Below are 7,629 nucleotides of genomic sequence, written 5' to 3'. Positions count from 1 at the left end.
TGCCTGGATAAACAAAGAACTGAGCCCACAATGAATTAAAATGCTGTTTTTAGTTATTCTCCTGGCTTTTAGTGGTAAATAATTAAAATGTAAGTAATGTAGCTGCAAATAATCAAATAGTTAAATGATAGATTGATTCCTAATTGATAAATTAATCATATCATCTGATACAAATATGCAATATCATAATTTCCAAACGCTAAATGAGAATTGTTATCATGTGTATGACTCCCTCCCAAGCACAGTCAGACAGCAAATGGTTTCCTCCACGGGTCTTTAATAAAGTCTTGTTCTTCACATCAGACCGTGAAAACTGCGCCACACACGGCAACAAAAGACACAACATACAGCGTTAGCTAACTAGCAAACACAGTATCAATAATTACAGTTAAAGTTAAAATAAATAACAAACAAAATACCTCGTTGGCTGCATGTTCTGAAAAGGAATCCTCTTATCTTCTCTTATTTAACAAACTGTTAGACAGGTGTGTAACTCCATCTGCCTGCTTCTCTGTGTCTCTTCTTCGTGTTACTTCTCCGAGTGTCCTCTAGATGGTTCTTCTCAAAACATGCAGCTCAGCGGAGGCTTCAAAATAGAAGTCTTATTTCTAATTACAGCAATGATATATACAAATACAAAATAAACATTAGAAAATTTTATAACATATTACATTATTATAGTGGCAACAGTTACAATGTGTAAAATCAAGGCATTTAGTGTCAGGTACAGAAATGTGCAAATCCAAAATCGCCAAATCATCATGTCACAAAACCACTGAAATGAAAATGAAGGTTTATTACCATCCCCTCTTATGCACTCCAAATACAAAATGCATTAATCCATATAAAAGCATTATCAAATTATAAAAAATGGATTACTAAAAAGCTAAATTAATTTGGCATTGGCAAACTTCAACCAATTAACAACCTGATATCTGTGGCAACATTGCCAACAAAACTGTTAGCACATTGGCAGCGTTGCTTTGTGTGTGGGCTAATTTGTAATATTCTCAAATGACTCAAATGGTCGGTGCATCTTGTCTCCTTGGTCTTGTTGCTCTTAACAGCGTCACATGGTTTATGTCACATACTGATGCCGGCAGGGAGGGAGGGAGAGAGAGAGAGAGAGAGAGAGAGAGAGAGAGAGAGAGAGAGAGAGAGAGAGAGAGAGAGAGAGAGTGAGAGAGAGAGAGAGAGAGAGAGAGAGAGAGAGAGAGAGAGAGAGAGAGAGAGAGAGAGAGAGATATTGATCATATAGACCTGATCACACCTATGGGGCTCTGTAGGCTCGTGATTAAGAAAGTGGTAAATTCTCTTTATTAGAAACCTGCTCTTATTCATGGAGCCTCTGGTTATTTAATGGGAAAACTGCACACCAGAGACAGCATACATTATTTGTTTCTGTCATGTAACCTGATTGTTGTCACTTTGAGATGAGTGCAGAGAAGAGGTGTGATTATTAAGGTGTGACTATTGATTGGCTGCTGTCTGTCAAGGGAGTCAAACGTGTTGGCAAGTGTTGAGCTGCATATTAGTCATTTTGAAGAGATTTAATAACTTGAGGTGAAAACACCAGATGGGCCCGTCTGTAAAGAACGATTGATGCTCGAAACTTCTATATGCGTCTATAAAATGTGTGTGTGTGTGGGGGGGGGGGGAGTTTTGGAGATCCATTAAAAGGATGATGAAGTAATAGGAGTATCCTGAATGGAGTGACATCTTTTCCGACACATTTATTCATTTTACTTTCATAGGTTATATTTTCATATAAAATGATAATGATTTAGCTGCTAGTGTAAATTTAGGCGACACTCTTGTGCACCTTCACTGTGTTGAGGAGTTATACATTATTCAAAGAGATCAGGTGTCTTGTTTATCTGATTAATTCAAAAGACCCCAATACATATAACAGCAATTTCAAACAAATAAAAACTTTTTTACATTTCAGAAGTTGAGATTAGGAAATATTTGGCACTTTTGTTTGACTGGGATCATTGTTTTATTATCAAAATAGTCATACATGAATTTTCTGTTCTTATGTTGGATAAAAATCTATTATCTGATATGAATTACATTTTGATCATGGTTTTGTTTTTATCTATATTGTATGTACTGTATGTACTTTGAGGTGCATTTATTGTATATTTACACCTGTCAATTTATAACTGTTTCAAACAGCATGTTCACTCCAAGCATGATGTTCAGTTTAACCGTTTAATCAACTGTAAATCTATTTGTAATACCTTCAAGAGCAGCCAAACAGAAAAAACTCTCACTCGACTGTAAGTCAAGACAGTTTTTTTTGGGAAGATGAATTTAATTTTGGAGCAAAACAAAATAATTCACTGTCCCAGAAAATGGCAGGTTTAGGTATCAGTATTGGCTTTCAGAAAGACCAACACTGGAGTGAAGAACTCATCAGCGTTGTGCAATCAGGGACTGAGACACAGGAAGTGGTTCTGATCCTCGACCACATAGTCAGAGAAGATTCCGAGGGAAGCTGGAGTGAGGACACGTGGTCGGACTGCAGGGAGGCCAGGAAGCAGGGCAGAGTGGTGACCTTCACTCCCTGATAGAGTCTGACAGAAAGCTTGATGGAGACCGTAAAGCTTTGTGCACGTTGAATTATTCTTGACATGCAGCTGCATCAAGCCTTAAAGCCAGGAAAGAGCATTTTGACACCACAGTGTTAGAAAGAATGGAAAAACCAGCAGACTCCCCCGTATTTTGTGTCAAAGCAAACCATCTGCTCGCTTTCTTTCATACCAAACCTCATCTTGTCAGCTGTTGAGCTCAGCAGCTGGAGAGCACTGCCAAGCGAACCTGCACAGTGCAACATGTAAACTCTTCCCACCTGAGGTTTGATGTGTTCTATTTCTAATTTGCTTTTCTCAGCAGAACTCTTACCTTTGTGTGATCTCTTTGTCTAAAACTCCACGGAAGAAGAAGCCTGGCTTATGAATAAATTAGAGTGCCAACTCCTCACTGTTTTGTCTGATAGTAAGTGGATGGCACGATAACATGTACCGTACCATGCTGAACTGGGAGCTACTTCCATCTTTTATCTTTTGCGCCCTCACATGCTAATAATAGTCCGGATGCAGCAAAGCATTGTCTTTACATTTCACTGGGAAACGTATACACTATTCCATAAATAATTCCTTCTGTTGTTGTTGTTTTGCACAATAATACTTCAAAAATCAATTATTCATAAAGACCCGGCTGTGAACCCATTGGTTATTGTATCAGGATTTTGCACAAACAGACTTTAATAGCTTATCTCTTCTGTAAAATGGCCACCTTCACTCAGTGGTCACCCATGAGTTGAGCCTAATCTTCCCAGCCAGGCAACATATTGTGCTTTGGAAAAATAGATAAATTATTATTATTCTTTCTGTCCACAGAAAATATCAGATTTTTCTTAATCACTGGTTTTCAGGAAGCTGATTGCAACTGTAGAAGTCCAAGTGTTTTTTTGTTTATATATTTTTACACCTCTGAACCAATGCCAATATCCTAGATTTTAGTTGTTTACAGTAATATCTTAGTTTATAGCTCCAGTCCAGAACAGGATTACCCAAGAAATATTGAAAGTAAACAGCTGCACGCTTGCAAAATAATTTCAGGGGAAAAAGTTTTATCCGCAGCCCAAATATAAGCACCCCAACACACACACACACACACTCGCTGTCTGCACAAACCATCAGTACGCCACAGTGAAGTTTGGGAATGTAGAAAAGGGAGACTTTTCAGTCAGACTCTGAGGTGTGAGGGAAAGATGTTTGAGGATAAAACCTCAGAAAGACGATGGGAGCCGAGCTTAGTTTCACCTAACAAATCCTCTGTTCCGCCGGCATCGCTAACACATTAGCAGCGGAGCACATTTTCAAACACTGAATCGGCTTCAACCGGAGCGACAGCTGCACGACACTGATAGAACGCCTGTAATATGCAGCCTCCTCACATACACTTACTGCAAACACCTGAAAAGATGGTGTTTGTAACACGTGGAGTATCTGCTCATCATTAGTATGGAAATCGCAAAAAAGTGTCTTTTGGGGGTAATAAGTTATGTCCTTTCAAGAGTTCCAAAAGCATGCTTCATAAGACCAGTGATGTGGGGATGTTTAGTTAAAATAAGATTGGGAGCTGGTTAGTCAGATAAAACCTTGCCCTGCTGCATGAGGTGTTAGTTCACCCCGGCTGATTGGTGGAGAGTGCCGTGCAGCTTTGTGCCTCATAGCAATGTATGGATTTTACTTTCTGGAACAGGAAGCCTCTGTCTGCAATGGGAATGTATATTTTATCCCTTTCCTTCGCACCATTTTCCTGCCAATATATGCAGCTAATACTTGGCCGTGCGGAGTGTGAATAAAACTACATTTACAGGAGCCGTTTGACTTCACAGCCCCTACGACCTGTCACACTGATTTACATAGCTGTCTTCCTGTTTTAGAATGATGATCTAATAAAAGTGGTGACGACAGACAAAATATGCTTTTTCAGCAGAGCTAGTTAGTCCTGGTGGGACATGGACGAATGTGTGATCAGATAAGTCAGGTAACAGTTTTCATTTATAGGTGGTATTTGCAAACTGCGCCTATTTTTTTATTTTAATTTTCTAGATATAAGTCTTAGAGGGCTTTCACACCTACCTTCAGACATCTCAGTTTAGTCCGATCCATGGTAACAGGTGTGAAATGTGATCAGGGGACAGACCATCAGTCCAGATCAAACTCAACCATGTTCCTGTCCTAGTTTGGGTTTTCTAAACAATTGCAGGGAGTTGATCAATTAAAACATTAAACAGTTATAAATGATAGAGGAAGAAAATGTGGAAGCGGCTACCATGACTGCTTGCTGTCTTTTTCTCTGATGATATGACTTCTGAAAGACAAGGACGGTTGCCATTTATACTTTATACATTTTCTACTTTCAAACAGAGGGTACATTTTTTTCTATGCACTTTATTTTAAAAAGTTAACGAGCACAAAAGCCAGATTTACTACACAGCAAAGTCAGGTGCTCACCCGTCTACAGACCTTTCATGTCCAGTTCAGGCAGACGTGGCCCAAGTGGATAATGACGGCAGCAGGTATGTGTGTCTTATCTCTGTTCCCTCGATTGCAAAAGTGAAAACAAAACTAACCGGATCAAATGTTAACAATGTTACTGAGGCATTATTCCTGGTATAAACCATGGTTATTACATACTGTAAGATTTGAAAATACCCTGTGAGGATGAGGACCCACCAATGTGTTTGGGTTCTAATGCTGCCTCGGATAATGAGTCTGCTTGGGTTGTAATCCAACCCATGTCTCCTGTGGAGCAGGATGAAGCTGCTCACATGAACCTACACTTGTACATGTAACACCCAGGACCACTTTCCACACAGTGGAAGTGTTAAAATGACTAGACCATGTAACCCCACCAATGTAATGTGAAGTGCTCCCTGTGCATTATAGCAGTATCCCTCTCCAGGCTCTCAGTTACAGTGGTAAGGATCACGCTTGTGAGGATTGCTGTAGACAGCAGTGTTTAATTACTTTCTTACACTTTTTGGCCTCTTGCCCTTGTACATAATCCAAATGTATTCTCTATTATATCTACCAGCCGTGGAGGAACCAGTTAAACTTTCCTTTTCCTCCTCTTATCCATAGCACCTAGAATATGTGTGTGGAAATTACTTTCCCTCTGGCACTCCCATCCATCAAATCCCGTCCATGGTCCTATCTGATGTTGACGAAACAATGCGAGTGTGTGTGTGATGTTTCGTGGATCCGTGTGCTCCTCAGTGGTCCACGCGTGCAGCGTTGCTACTTTTAATATACATGCATTCAGCAGTGAGCCGCTGCCTCGTCGGACGGGGTTGGCTCTGATCAAGTTTGACAATCCCTAAATGATCGTGATCGCCTCTGACAATCAGCTGCTTTCGTTGCGCATGTCTTCTAATGGAGAATTATTAATCCAATAAGCAGCCGTGCACCGAGGTAGGTGTGTGGATGTGTGGGGTGCTCGGGGCGGGTGCGAATTTGTGTGCTATTTTTACATCTGGGTTAATTCACGCAACCCTTTTTTGTAATGCAATCTTATTTTGTGAGGCAGTAACAGCACATTAGTGCTGAATGCAATGTCAGAACTCCTCTCAGTGCAGCTTTGCAGGGAGAAGGTAATTGAGAAGGAGCCCATGGGAGTTTGATGGGTGGGATTGAGAATCTCATAATGATGTCTATATCTACTGTACGGCAAGCTATTTCCACCAATGGCCCGGTAATGTACCTTTAAACTTGGTGAACACAATGCTTTGCTTGCAAAGAGGGGTGGCTCTCATATATACAGGTCCCTGCAGATTCTGGGCACATACTGGATCCGTCAGCCGCTCTATCAAACCTCCATTAGCATGCATGTAGTGCCACATGCAACACTGGAAAAATAAATGAATGCGGCGAGCATAAAGAGAGCTTCCTTGCTATTAGGCAGAATTTCCAATAGCCCTCTCTTGTAATCTACAGAGAAGCATAAATGGTGAACCTCGGCAGCCCGCAGCATGATTAATGCACCGCACACTGAATGGATTTGCAATGAGCCAATCGTGTGATGAGCTGCTTACACTCGCTGTAAACTGGTACCTCGACAGTGCGACTCTACCCGCTCCTTTATGTGTGAATTTGCATGGTGAATAGCCATTCATGTGGACGCCTGCATCCAGAGTGAGGCACCCATCACAAATACAGGCCCCGGCTTTCTGGCTACAAGACCGTGCATTGGCGTCCTCCTCACTCTCCGGAGCAGGTTGCCCGGTCAAAGGCCTGTTTGTCCTCTGCTGGGTGTCTGTCCCCGCAGCCGGGCCGTGTTGACTTTGCCTTCTGTGCCACTGTCAGTCATCTGGCTCTGTGACCCGCACCACTTTCCTCTGACTTGCTCAGGCTGTTGTCCCAGGCCCAGCCCGTCTCACAACACGGCTCCTTGAGACATTATGTTTCCCAGTCAACTCATATCCCTCGCACTGTGAACACCAGCTCCTGACATCTGTGATTATTCTAAACCTTTAAACTGTCTTTTCCTATTACACTTACCGAGTTGTGATAGATTAAGCTTTATCTTCATGGCCACATTGCACCTCCTTTTTCCCCTGCACTGGATTGTTTATGTTTGGGTCTGTCCAGAAAAAGCTTGCCCTTGCAGGAATTCATCAATGCGCTTTGTCCTAATACTGAGGCAGCAGAGAAACGGGCTGCAAGGTCTAATAGATCAAGATCGCTGCCATCCTTCAACCCCACCACTGATTGTGCATGGTGATTTCATTACCCGCAGGAATGTTCTTATACTTCTGTCTCAGAGCAAAACTGTGTTCAAATTAAATAGCCTTTTCCTCTTAATAGAAAATATGTCCTGAAGATACGACGATTTCCTGTGTGTCTACTCTGCTGACATTCCTTTATCAACAAATACAGAGTGGACAAACAATAACTGGCCTTTGGCTGCAGTCATTTGTGGCTGAATTCAAGCCTCAAGTGAAGGATTACCAAAATGGAAACATCACAATAATTTTTATTGGAATGCTGTTGGTGGATATGACCCGTTTGTGATTTAATTAAATGCAGGCTTCCTGTCGGGTGCTTGTGTTGG

At 41.4% G+C, this 7,629-nt stretch overlaps 1 long non-coding RNA gene across 2 annotated transcripts; it reads right to left on the bottom strand.

The window, feature by feature from the left end:
• Positions 1-256: 256 nt before the first annotated feature.
• Positions 257-5,720, bottom strand: LOC133973724 (uncharacterized). Of its 2 annotated transcripts, XR_009924601.1 has the most exons (4): positions 5,043-5,720; positions 4,849-4,887; positions 4,656-4,768; positions 257-2,653 (listed from the first exon to the last, which is right to left on the bottom strand). It is a non-coding gene; the product is annotated as an uncharacterized LOC133973724 (long non-coding RNA). The 2 variants fall into 2 exon arrangements; XR_009924597.1 differs by having other exon boundaries at positions 4,656-4,887.
• Between the last annotated feature and the right edge of the window lie 1,909 nt (positions 5,721-7,629).

Source organism: Platichthys flesus, chromosome 2 (genome assembly GCF_949316205.1).
Source record: "Platichthys flesus chromosome 2, fPlaFle2.1, whole genome shotgun sequence".
NCBI lineage: Eukaryota > Metazoa > Chordata > Actinopteri > Pleuronectiformes > Pleuronectidae > Platichthys > Platichthys flesus.
Note: the sequence above shows the minus strand (reverse complement) of the source record. Positions and strands in the feature narration are given on the sequence as shown.